The sequence below is a fragment of the Chelonoidis abingdonii genome, chromosome 1 (assembly GCF_003597395.2).
Source record: "Chelonoidis abingdonii isolate Lonesome George chromosome 1, CheloAbing_2.0, whole genome shotgun sequence".
Classification (NCBI taxonomy): Eukaryota; Metazoa; Chordata; order Testudines; family Testudinidae; genus Chelonoidis; species Chelonoidis abingdonii.
In genome coordinates, this window is record NC_133769.1 from 143917665 (window position 1) to 143930789 (window position 13125).

General features: G+C 43.3%; 1 protein-coding gene across 8 annotated transcripts in view; it reads left to right on the forward strand.

The window, feature by feature from the left end:
* RIMKLB (ribosomal modification protein rimK like family member B) overlaps nt 1-12127 on the forward strand; it is an 86393-nt gene extending 74266 nt beyond the window's left edge. The window contains exons 8-11 of one of the 8 annotated variants that reach the window (XR_012656821.1): nt 1001-3104; nt 4278-4371; nt 11613-11681; nt 11929-12127. The gene's annotated coding sequence lies outside the window, so the exon portion shown is untranslated. Of the gene's footprint in view, nt 1-1000; nt 3105-4277; nt 4372-11612 lie in introns of all 8 variants that reach the window. The other 7 variants (XR_012656822.1, XR_012656830.1, XR_012656820.1 and 4 more) reach the window with 7 other exon arrangements.
* The last annotated feature ends 998 nt before the right edge of the window (nt 12128-13125 follow it).

The window sequence follows — 13125 nt, forward strand, 5'->3', positions numbered from 1 at the left end:
TCTTGTTTACCATGCTTAATTCTGAATTGTCTGTATGGCTTTGTATATTAAGTATTTTTTTAATTTTTTGATGTGTTTTATAAAATCGCCCCTTTCTGGAATGCTACAATGCCTCATCTGTAACACATGATGGAAGAGTGACGCTCTATATACACTTGGACTATTTTTTTGTGTGTGTGTGTTCTACCCCCTCCGAGCTGTGTGGTCATGCTTTGATGGCTTTTCCACGCCTGCTTCACATTTGCAATCTTTCACGTGTGATATCTGCCCAGGAAATGCCTCTGGAACTACTGTGTATGTTGGCCAAAAAAAGAGGACGCTTCTTCAGATGTTTCACTGGACTTTTAAATCTGACATGTGAAATCAGTAACTCTTTCTAAATCTCCTCTCTTCTTCCTCAAATGCAAAAAGCCCTAGTTGATTAAATATGTAAGGGGCAGCACGGGCTTAGAGAGACTTTGTGAAAGCAACCCGTGTGTACAACATCTTTCTCATGGCTCACTCTTTTTGAGAAGGTTTATGGGCTTTATGGCTGGTGTGAGACACACGACCCACTCCTGTTCTCTCTATGGAATTGTAGGTGCTCAGACAGGTAACCTCTGCTGCTACTGTTTTTTTCTTCATTTTTAATTTTTCACTGTTCTAGGAATTCCTTTAAAATGTTAACATATTGCAGGATTTATAACCAAGTGTTTGCTGCCTTTTCCTTTTGTTTTGTTTTTCTTTTACGTCTCTCTTGACCTTGGAGAGTGTTCCGATGGCGGATCTTAGCCCACTGTTGGTAATCTCCAGATCCCTTGTATTCCAATTTTCAGTTGAAATGTTTGGGTTTTTTTCATTTGTTTAAACCAGTTTCACAAAGTGAAGTGTGGGTTTTGGGTGGGCATTCTAATTTTGTTTAACTGAAATTGTTCTATTTTATGTGTATTATTTTTTTCTTTTAAAAAAGATGTGTTCTAACAGTTCGCACTTTCTTACTGTTCTTTGCAAAACTTTTCAGGAGCCAAAAAAGTCAAACAATCCAGAGAAAAACTTCCCTTCTCCCCTTTCTGATGGCGAGAGTGAGAGCTTATGAAAAGTCCTTGAGAATGTTCCTTCCTAAACTTTTCTCCCCAGTAATGCAAGCTGGTAAAACAGTAAACGCAGCAGTTTGGTGGCATCCAAAACCGACCTGTTGGCAGGTAAATTCACTCTTTCTGCTCTTTTTCTTTTCTTTTCTTTTTTTTCTTCAACCTTCACGTTTGCCTTTCTTCCTTCCCATTTCCCCCCATCCACACCCTAGTTTGATGAAGCTTCTCAAAGGATGTCTTCAGTAATGAGGCTTAGAGAGCAAATCCTACTTTCCTCCCCTCCCACTCCTTTGTACAAGCTAGATTTTAAGAAATATTTTAAGGTTTCTCCCTTAATGTGCTCAGGTGAGCCACTGTGAGGGTGGGTTAAATATCATTGCTGTGTCAGAATGATTGGAGGGATGATGTCTAACTGCACAAATCCGACCATCCTCTGTGTGTATCTCTACTTTTTCCTTCCAATATGCTATTCTGGCTTAAGTTTTCACAGGGTTATGGTGCTTCCCCAGGTGCACGGTGAGCACAAAGTTTAACAGCATCAATTAGGAGTTGAAAGGTATGGAAAACTAGTACTAAAAAGGTTGCAAAATTTTAACCCTAATCCAGATATGGGGGACGTGGCAAATGGGAGAATATCTCTGCTAGATAGAACAACCTCTGGGCTGACTATCTGTTTCAGGCATTTCTAATGATCCCACTAACTATAATATCCAAGCCCCAATAAATAATTCACCCTTCTGTGGTACCTCCTATCCACTGATCTCAAAGCACTTTGCAGATGTGGACAGTTTAGCCTCCCAAATCCTTTGTGGGGTAGGATATTCCTTGTTCTACAGGTGGAGACAAAGAGGTGAAGTGGGAATCGGGGGTTGTTTCTAAGCAGGGCGAGTATGACACTTCAGGCTGGCTTACAAAAGTGCTCCCTCATATAATTTATTTCTAGGTATGCCTGCCCTTCTTTTGAAGATCTTTTGTATATGTGAATAACTCTGATCTTTGTAGGCATCAAAAAAATTCTACTTGTGACCTTCTCAGTTTGTTTTCCTATATGCTCTAGAAAAGAAGAGTGTTTGTGTATTCAGCTCATGTGAGCAGCAATACTCAAAACAAGATGGGGCGGGGGGGGGGGGGGGAGATTTTACATAGAGCCAAATTTTGCTCTGTTATGCTAATCTGAAATATCAGTGAAATGACAAGATTTTCACAGGTATAACAGAGTATAGAATTTGTGCTTTAATTTTACATGCAAGATAATTGTACAGACCTGTTATACTCACATTTCCAATGCTTTTTCCTTTCAGACACACCCACTTCTCTCGTCTCACCACTGGGCAGGCCTATTCCTTTATTTGTGTATATTTTTGTGAATCAGCTGCTGTAAGACACAGTGTAACACTTTTCAGGCTTTCAGGCATGTGGCTGGGTGTCTTCTGTTTTGGGGAAAGATCTGTGGATTTGTAATATTCTTCTCCCTCCTGTCACCCTTAAGTTAACCATATCTGAACTTGCCTCTAGACTTTGCAGCTCCGACCCACAGCTAATGCATTTCTTCAAAGTTTTCTTGGTGATAGAAAATGTTAAGTCCTATAGTGTTTATAAACAGTCTTTGGTGGGAAGTGTAGAAGAGAAATGCTGTTGCAGTCCATTGAAGCTAATGTCTCAATCCTCTACTCTCCCACCCCTCCCTCATTGCTGGAATGGCTTTCAAAGCCTGATATTAATCTTGCTTGTGTCCAGTGCTTTGCAAAGGGTGTTGGGTGAGGGGAGGATGGAGGAGAAACTTGAATAAGCCATGGAACCTTAGACAAAGGATCCCAATTGTGTAATTATGTGAGTGCTGAACAAGAACTTCTTCTATATGCCCTTCTGCTGCAACAGAATAATAAAACTGGTAGGTGGCAGTAGCAGAAGAAGGAACTAATGTGGCTGGGACCTGCGAAACCTACAATTCAAGGAGAGATGGATTGCAAAATGTTAACTGAAGTAAGGGGGACAGAGGAGAGAGGCAGAGTCCTTGAACTGTCACTTTGAATGGTGAGTGTGATTTTACTCAATTCTTACTCGTCATAGGAATTGTCATAGTAGAATGGACACCTTGGCCCTTCTTGACTAGTGTCATCTGACGTTCAGCATCCCACTTGCAGCTGCCTCTGACATGGGCTAACACAGTGGTTCTCAATGATTGTACTGGTGACCCCTTTTATATAGCAAGCTTCTGAGTGCGACCCCCTCAATAAATTAAAAACACTTGTTTATATATTTAACACCATTATAAATGCTGGAGGCAAAGCGGGGTTTGGGATTGGAGGCTGACAGCTCACGACCCCCTGTATAATAACCTTGTGACCCCCCGAGGGGTTCCGACCCCCAGTTTGAGAACCCCTGGGCTGACACTTGGGTATCTCAGAGGGAGACAAAAGCTCCCATAATACTACTTGTTGTTAAATGGGAAGAAAATTTCTTCCTGACCCCCAGCCAGTGATCAGCCCTGAAGCCACAAGACTCATAGCCAATATGCTTCGCTAGTCTGTGTGCTATTCACCTTATATGAATATATAATCCCTTTCTGGAATCTTTCTGAGTATTACTGTATAGTAGCAAACACCACTTGATAAATATATTTAGCATTTCCTCCCCACAAATACTTTCCTTTGTACATTAAAATCAGTCACCTGTTTAATCTCAAGTGCTCTCATCGTAGTATTCTGACAGGTTTTCATCCATTTAGTATATGTGGGGAGCATTAACTACATATTGTGTAGCAGGCAACTAGCTGTATATCTTAGTTTTATAGTTCATGTTAGAACAAGTCAGTGCCGCCTAGGACGCCACAGTTGTCACTTTGCTGCACGCCGTGGCCACTCAAAATGTCACAGCAACAGCAGAATCCTTCAGTAAATGCACAGGTCTCAGCCACTTAAATGGAAGGACATGCCATTAGCAGCATACAGGTTGACACACAGTTAAGCCATTCTGATTCCAGCCAGTAGAGAGCAGTGGTGGTTGTCAGTTCAGTGCAGTTCAGTGCTAGTCAGTTCAGTGCCTTATTTCCTTAGAAAAACATTTTTCAAAATCTATCATGGAAAACATTTCTATTCACATTACTTTAATAATAATAATTAATAATAAAAAGTCTCCTTGGTACTTATACTGTCCCCATTAGCACTGTACTGGTTCATGTGAATATAAAGTGAAACTAATCATCAGGTTCAGTGGTGGTGTAGCCATGTTGGTCCTAGGATATGAGTCCTCTTCTCCAAAGGAAACCTGCAAACCATCTTCAAAAGATGAGCCTGGGAAGGTAAATTTTGTAACTCTGCTGGACACACGAAAACCGTGGACATAACAGAAACACTGCTTTTATGACTCATTATAACAATTTCTAACATAACTTGCTCCCTACTACCTTCCTTTGTCCTATGACTGCAGAGGTGTTAATTGCTCATTTTATTTTAAGTGGTCTCCTACAACATTTGCGAAATCCTTATGTGTAACAATTTGTCCCACCTTATATTTAACTTGAACACTGTGGTTACCTTCCCCAAACCTCAGAAAGAGCTCCATGTAGCTTGAAAGCTTGTCCTTTCCACCAACAGAAGTTGGTCCAATAAAACATACTGCCTCACCCACCTTGTCTTGATCTAGTTGAGTAAGTCAAGTTGGTAAGTGAAGTTCAAAAAGCTAAGGTGCTTACAAAGTGAAATGTGAAAAAGGCTTCAAAATGATATTTAATAATCAGTGATGGAATTCATTTAAAAAGAATGAACTCCTGATTATACTTGTTATATAAAATATCAAAAAGTTTTATATAATAACTGAATACAAAGAATTAATACAGCAACAAAAACAAACCCAACATGGTAAGCAAAAAGCTAATGAACTAGGAAGAGGCTAAGAGCAGAAGCCATTATAAAATCCACTCACATATCACTATGCGAATGTTAATTACTGCTTATGATACTTAGAATACTGTATGTGATAGACACACTAGAAATACAGTGAAAAGGATATTGTATGGTCTTCCTGGATGACAGAAGCGAAAGATACTGGAAACTACCTATTCATTGGCCATGCAAAGCAGGGTCTAAGGCTATGTCTACATTGCACTTTTGTTGGTAAAATTTTTGTCACTCGGGTGTGAAAAAAACCACACCTCTGACCAACAAAAGTTTTACTGACGAAAAGCACTAGTGTGGACAGTGTTTTGTTGGCGGGAGACGCTCTCCCGCCAACAAAGCTACTGCCCCTTGTTGGGGATGGCTTTATTTTCTCTCCAGGAGACCTCTCTGCTACTGACAAAGAGCAGGTACACTGCGTGCCTTACAGCAGCAAGGCTTTAGCACGGGGCGGGCAAACATTTTGGCCTGAGGGCCGCAATGGGTTTTGGAAATTGTATGGAGGGCCGGTTAGAGGAGGGGGGCGTGGCCTGCCCCCCCATCCACCCCGCCACCCTCCCCCACTTCTTGCCCCCTGACGGCCTACCCCTGGGACTCCTGTCCCATCCAATCCCCCGCCCCCCATCCCATGACAGCGCCCTGGGATCCTTGACCCATCCACCTCCCTCCTCTCCCTGTTCCCTGACTGCCCCCTGCTGCCCCATCCAACTGCCCCCTCCTTCCTGACTGCGTCCGCAGACCCCTGCCCCCATTCAACTCCTCTGTTCCCCACTTTCTGATGGCCTGACCCTTAGCCATAACCCCGCTCCCTGGGGTGACCAGACAGCAAGTGTGAAAAATCAGGACTGGGGTGGGGGGGACAGGAGCCTATATAAGAAAAAGACTCCGAAATCGGGACTGTCTCTATGAAATTGGGACATCTGGTCACCCTAGTGCTCCCTAACCACCACCCCGAACTTCTTTGCCCTCTATCCAACCCCCTCGTTCCCCGCCCCCTTACCACACTGCCTGGAGCACCGGTGGGTGCCAGTGCTACAACCACGCCCTGCCCCAGGAGTTCACAGCCCCACCGACCAGAGCATTGCACTGGCGGCGGGGTGAGCTGAGGCTGTGGGGGAGGGGAAGGGGCCAGAGGCTAGCCTCCCGGGCCAGGAGCTCAGGGGCAGGAGGGTCCGCCTCACCATAGTTTGCCCATCTCTGCTTTAGCAGCACAGCAGTGCCACTGTAAGTTGTGGAGTGTAGACATAGCCTAACACTCAGCCTGATGGCATCCATGTTTCTGTCTGTCTTCCTCCCAGACAGAAAGAAAAGAAATGAGTAGGGGTGGAGAGAAGGAAGAAAAAGGGGGAACACCTTGCCCCTGGCATAGGGGAAGGAGCTGGTGAGGGTTACAGGAAATCCCTGAAATAGAGAGGGTGGCACACAGGTAGTTTATGGGGAATAAAAGGATGCAAGGAGAACCTGGTATGTGCAATGCACTCAGCCCTCAGAAGTAACAAAATGTCTGACCCTTTAGTTATAATGAACACTTTGTAAATCTACAGCATAGCTCACTGCATTTGGCTTCTAAATGAGGTACCTTGGAAGTAACTTGTAAAATGTGCAGCCTGCCTTCTAAAATAGCTCTGTTATTAACTGGCAAGGCAGACTGTTCTGCTGTCAGTCCTGCTAGAATGTCTTAAAGTCTAAAAGAAGTTTCTTGAGGTTATAGTGCATTGATATGGCAGAAATGTTACTTGGATGTGATTAAAATGCATACAGTGAATAATATATCGGCGTTGCTTTTTTTTCTTCAGTAAAACTGTCCCCTGTTCACTTTAAACTTAAATATCACACTTGGTTAAATACTAAGGGCAAAATCCTGTTTGCTTTACTTATCTGAGTAGTCCCATTAAAACCATCTGGAGTACTTACTGTGTGGGAAGTAAGCAGGATTTGACCCGAGGTTATTGCAGAGGGCACAAGAAACTAAGGTCTAGGTGCAAATTGGAAAGGTGTTTTGAGTAGAGATTTGTAAAGAGAGTTCTGTTCAGTGGAGTGATCACAAATGCTGTTCTAGATGGCGGGAGCTTTAAAGGAGAAGGCTCTTGTATTTGCAGTCTAGAGACTGAAATGGTGAGAGCAGATTGTGATAGTCAAGGCAAGCGGAGTCAAAAGCATAGGTGAATGTTTCAGCAGCAGTGGAGTAAAGACAGCAAAAGGGAACTTGCTCAGCCTTAGCACTCACCAACTGTCCACTGAGAGGAAGAAAACAAGAAACATACCCCCCCCACACCCCTCTCCCCTCCCATGGAAAAGGCTTTTTAGCCTTCATAAGATGGAGGAGGAAAACTGAGTGTTGCAGTGGACCTGGGGATGGGCATGGTGTAGAAGCAGCACAGCTCCTGTCCACACAGACAGATGGTCATTCTGGTTAAAAATGCTGCTATGTTTTCATAGTAAAATGATAATTTTTTACCCAGAGTGTGAGTGGAACAGGAAAACCAAGAGACGTGAGAAGGGCAGATAATAGTCAGTCCCCTAACCCAAAGTGTTTGTCAGTCTCATAACCAGGGCCCTACCAAATTCATGGTCCATTTTGGTCAATTTCACGGTCATAAGGATTTTAAAAATTGTAAATGTCATGATTTCAGATATTTAAATCAGAAATTTCACTGTGATGTTACAGTAGGGGTCCTGGCCCCTAAGGAGATTGCAAGGGGGGTGGGGTGTCGGAAGGTTATTGTTGGTGGGTTGTGGTATTGCCACCCTTATTTCTGTGCTGCTGCTGGTGGCAGTGCTGCCTTCAGAGCTGGGCTGCTGGAGAGCAGTGGCTGCTGGCTGGGAGCCCAGCTCTGAAGTCAGCACCACCACCAGCGGCAGCGGATAAATAAAGATGGCATGGTATGGTATTGCCACCTTACTTCTGCACTGCTGCTGGTGGGGCACTGTCTTCAGAGCTGTGCTTCTAGCCAGCAAACACTGCTCTCCGACCATCCAGCTCTGAAGGCAGGTCAGAAGTAAGGATGGCAATATCACGACCTCCCTCTTTTGGGTCGGGACTCCCAGTTTGTGAAACACTGGTCTCCGTGAAATCTGTATAGTATAGGGTAAAAGTACGCAAAAGACCAGATTTCACGGTCTGTGACGCGTTTTTCCTGGCCACAAATTTGGTAGGGCCCTACTCATAAGGCATCTCCAGCTGCTCTTGGTAGTTGAACTGGGGAGGTAGGGGTATAGAAATGTGAGCCTTGCTCACAAAGGCAAGGCTTGAGGTAGACATTTTAGGTATTCAGTAAAGGCTTCTGAAATGCAAGAAAGGTGGGGATTAGATTAATGTTTTTCTCCCTTTTTTGCATGTCAACATCTGTCCATTCTGCTTTCTCCACCAGATGCAGCACAGAGCAGAGTCCCCTATGTTTACTGCAACCCCCCCACTGGTAAAGAGATCCAAGAAGGGAGTGGAATGGCTTGTATTTCTTTTTGGGGGGGGGGAGGAGAGAGGAGGTGCATCCATGAAAAGGGTAGAGGCTTCATCCCTCTCCATTCCTCTCTTCCCTCCTCCCTCCCCCCTCCCTGCCCCACCAGCATGGATTAGGCTGGGACAAAGAGTGGCATTTACATTGTGCTGAGGCAGGGCATTGTCAGGGTATTTCTCCATTTTCCTTTTGTTCTCTTCAGAAACCCTCTTTTTTTCCTCTCCTCTACAGCATGTCAGATAAAAAGCGCAGGGGCTGGGTGGGGTGACAGAGAGGGAGTGGGGACAGTTTGATAGCAAATCAAAACTCTTCAATGGCTTGACAAGCAATGCAAGTGTTGCTTAAGTGTATAAATGACAGTGACAGAGAGGATTAGTGTGGAGGAGGCTCAGTAGATTGAATATTTGCCCAGAAGAGGGCTTCGTAAAAAGATATCAGTGAGTTTCGTCCCCTATGTCTGTTTGGTGGTATTGTCCATTTCTGATTTGCTGGCAAGCTGCTGAATAGGAAAGACAGAAATAGCATAACTAGGATATGCAGAGGTGTCTCTTTGCTGTAGCACTGTTCCTAAGAGCGAAGTGCCTGGGGGCAGGAGAGCAATGGTTCTGTCACTTCATTGCCCGTTCCCAGTCTCTGGGATTTCTCTCCTGTAGGGAGCAGAGTGGGAAGGGGGAAGGGAACATGGCTGCATTTTTGGTAAGCAGTAATTTTGCCTGTAAAATAAAAGGTTTAATCTAGTCTGGTTCCAGTCTTGCACTCATTGATATTGCTGGGAGAAGATCAGATCTGCTGTTTGGTAAGGGAGGAAGAGAAACAGAAGGAGGGGGAAGTTGAAAGTGCTGCCTGCCTTGAATAACTGCATCCTTTGTGGCTGGCTTTTTATAGCTTCCTGGTGTGGTTGTGTGAATGGCTGACTTGCAGAAAGCCCTCTGCTATTGAGAGTCGAGATGGGGAGGGGGGAGGATTAGATTGAACGAGTACCTAGCCAAAACCTACCTACCAGTGAATTTTAGTTCTAGGGCTTGACTAGACTAAGACTAAAGGTGTTTTTCTTTTTTCAATGTTAGCTAAAATGTTTAAAATAACATATTTTCAAATGTCTGTAGAGTGGGCAAGTTGTATTTTCACATGCTAGCTGGTTGAGGGGAATTCCCAGGAGGGGTTTTAACACCTATGAAAATACAGCTTGTCTAGTCTACTCCAGAGTTTTAAAATATTTTAGCTAATGTTTTAAAAATACATCTTTTAGGGCTGGTCTATACTAGGGGAGGGGATCGATCTAAGATATGCTACGTGAATAATGTAGCTGAAGTTGAAGTATCTTAGATTGAGTTACCTACTATCCTCAGGCGCGAGATCGACGTCCGTGGCTCCCCCTGTTGACTCTGCTACCGCCGTTCGCGTTGGTGGAGTTCCAGAGTCGACAGGAGCGCGTTCGGAGATCGATATATCGCGTCTAGATGAGACGTGATATATTGATCCCCGAGAAATCAATTGCTACCCACCGATACGGCCGGTAGTGAAGACATACCCTTATACTAGTCTAGGCATACCTTTTCAAATACTGTCATTTAGACTCTCTTTTCCCTCCTCTCGAATGCCCAGACTCATTCCACAGAGGGAAAGAGGTGGTGTTTGGGTCCAGACTTTACTCAGTCTGCCTGCATATTTATACCATTCTCAGTATAATAGCTGATGGTATGGGGGAGTTCTGTTTTGGGGCACACTACAAAAATCTTTCTTTGAATTTGCAGAGCACTAATAGATAAAATTGCTACAGAAAATGGCAGCAGCTTTCTGACCTCCAATTATTTTTTCATTGTTTTTTACTGTGGCCCTGTACCATTATTTCATTTACAGATGCACTGCATTTATTTAGCAATGTTAAATCCTTGGGTTGAACTAGGGCAGTATGAGATGGACCTATATTTTGTGGTTGGGCAGCAAACTAGAATCTAGTTGGTAATAGATACTGTTTTATGGTAACATAAAAAGATTTGTATAGTTAGTGTTCAGAGGGATTTTGAGTTCTGAGTCCATCATATGAACTCTTTATATTATATGGCGGAGTCTTTGGTAAATTGTGTGGTAATTCGAGTTTGACGAGAAGAATGCTATTATGTTAAATCACTTGGACCGGGAGTTAGAAATCCTGGATTCTGTTCCTGCCCTTGCCACAAACTTGCTGTTACCTTGAAGAATTCATTCAATTTCACCACGCAGGCTTCCTCCATTATTCACAAAAGAAGCATGGGGGGAAATTGAGCATACTGACTTCCCTCATGGGGATGATGTGAGGCTTAATGCATTAATGTCTGTAAAGCACTTAGATTCTTGGAAGGGAGAAGCTATAGAAGTGCATATTATTCATATTCTTATTACCCAGATAAATAAACAAACAGGAAGTGTTGTGGAGCGCAGCTCCATGAGCCCAGAGACATAAAACTTCAGCAGAGAGAGGGGAGTGGGTACTACTGATATGTGTGTGGGGGTGGGGGGGGGGTATGTGTTTATATGTGTGTGTGTGTGTGTGGTATGTGTATGTATGTATACTAGCTCCACTTTTCAATGCCTTAATACAGTTGTAGGGTGGAGGCCAAGATGGTTAGTGATGGCAGTGTGTCTGTGGTGGGGGATGGGAAGACAACGGTGGCTCTGTCTACACCTTAAAGACTTCATTGCCATTTTTATAAGAATAGGATTTCCCCCAGTGTCCTTGTGCAAAGTTTTTCTTCGTCACCACTTTGGTGTGGAATACTATGTGTCAGTCAGTCTCCGCTCTCTCCTATAGGTATTGGCAATTTGCTGCTGTTGTATGTTATGCACACAAGTTGCAATATACTCTAGATGCCTTAGGAAGACACTCAAGATGAATTGCTCAAGTTTCTTAAGGGGAGTGAAAACACCATACAGCCCCATCCATATGACAAACACAAGGATGATAGAACCCACACCAGCATTCTAATTACCTTCCTCGCCCATCTGTGGGGCAGCACATGGGAGCAGTAGCCCAAAATCACAGTCTGCTGTATGAGGCTTTGTATCCCTCCCTGAATGCCAGAAATGTTTGTCTTCCATGTGGCAGATTCTGAGGCTTTGTCAGTGGGAGAGCTGGGGAGAGAGAGGTTGCAGTTTAACCCTGCTAGACTTTTTACACACATTTCTCTCCATATGAAATATGTCTGCAGGAATGTAATGCTGGTGAAAGGTGCTGGATCAGCAGCCTCAGAGACTGAAATCCTCTATCCACAGGACAGGTAACACAGGCATCAGTGGTCAGACTTCTTCCTCAGGGCACACAGCCTCCACTGCACCTCACCCCCTGAGCTGGAGGGGCCTTCCTTAAGGTCAAGAGGGAAGTTTCGGTCTCCGTGGCCTATTTTGGTTCTTGGCATGTCTACCAAGACTTGTCAGTTAGTGGTGGTAGTTTTTGTGATGCCTGCTTGAATTTCTGATTGTATATTCTCATGAAGGAGACTGATTTTCTTTGGTTTATTTCTCTAGGCATTGTGAAGCGGCAAGAGATCTTCCTTTCCCCTTTATGGGAACACTTTTCTCTCTCCATTACCCTCTCGATGATGAAGGGATGAGAGAACAGAACTGCATAGGTGTGGGAAGACAGCCAGAGTTTGAGATGAGATGATAGCAGCCACAATGATGCTGCCTTTGTTACATGGAAAAACTAAATTAAAATGTTGTGAATTGTAACTCACAGAAGTGTGAGGTTCTTTTCAGTAGCTGTTTCTTTGCAAACATATTGTTCTCTTCCCCTGTCTTGTGATTAATTTCTCGAAGCGTCAGCTGACATCAGAAATGTGCTGACCTCACAGCACTAGTGAAGACAGAAACCTGTAACTAACTCCAAGATCTTTTAAAGATACAGGATGGTGAATTTGTATTTCCCCAGCACGTTTCATTTTGAAGGATGCCAAAATATTTATGGAGTGGGCATGGCATAGAGTTGTGATGAATTTACTTTCCCAAATGCTTTAGAAACCAAACATCAGGTCTTCAGTTTTATCAGATCTCTACTATAAATGCAGATAATAAAACAAGTGACTTAAAAGAAACAAAACAAAAAAAATGTTTATTCTAGCAGAGTTTTAAAAGAAAAATTAATAAAACCACAATACAAAATATATTGTAATGACCTACGGCAGAATGTGTGTGCACCAGTCAGAACTGCTCAGCTGTGTGTCATAGGTCATGTATTGCTGACACCAAATAGAAATTCTTTAAATGGTTAGATTAGAGACTCTGCTTTTGGAGTAGGAGGGTCTGAGTTTTACCCCAACTGCTGCTGTGAAGTTCCAAGCGGTCACAGTAAAATACTTACAACAGTGATGTCCTAGGTAGCCATATACTTACTCCAATATCTATTTCATGTGATAGTTAGGAATGTGTGTTAAAAAAGAACCTGAGATGTAGAACATGCATATTCTGAACATTTCACCATGGTAGGGAACTGCAAGGTATTAGTAAAATACAATATATAAGAAGAAAAGTAAATTTTGACTAATGCTTATTTTATAATTTGCCTTTGAAAAGTTTTAGGAGTGTGTGCTATAAAGATTGAAACAAATTTACAAGAAATCTAAACTGACACAAAGTCAATGAACTCTTTCTTCCTGATAGAAGCCAAGAACGTCAGTTTCACATCCCCCTTTAAGAGCCAGGGCAAAGACTGCAGAAGGTTTCCCA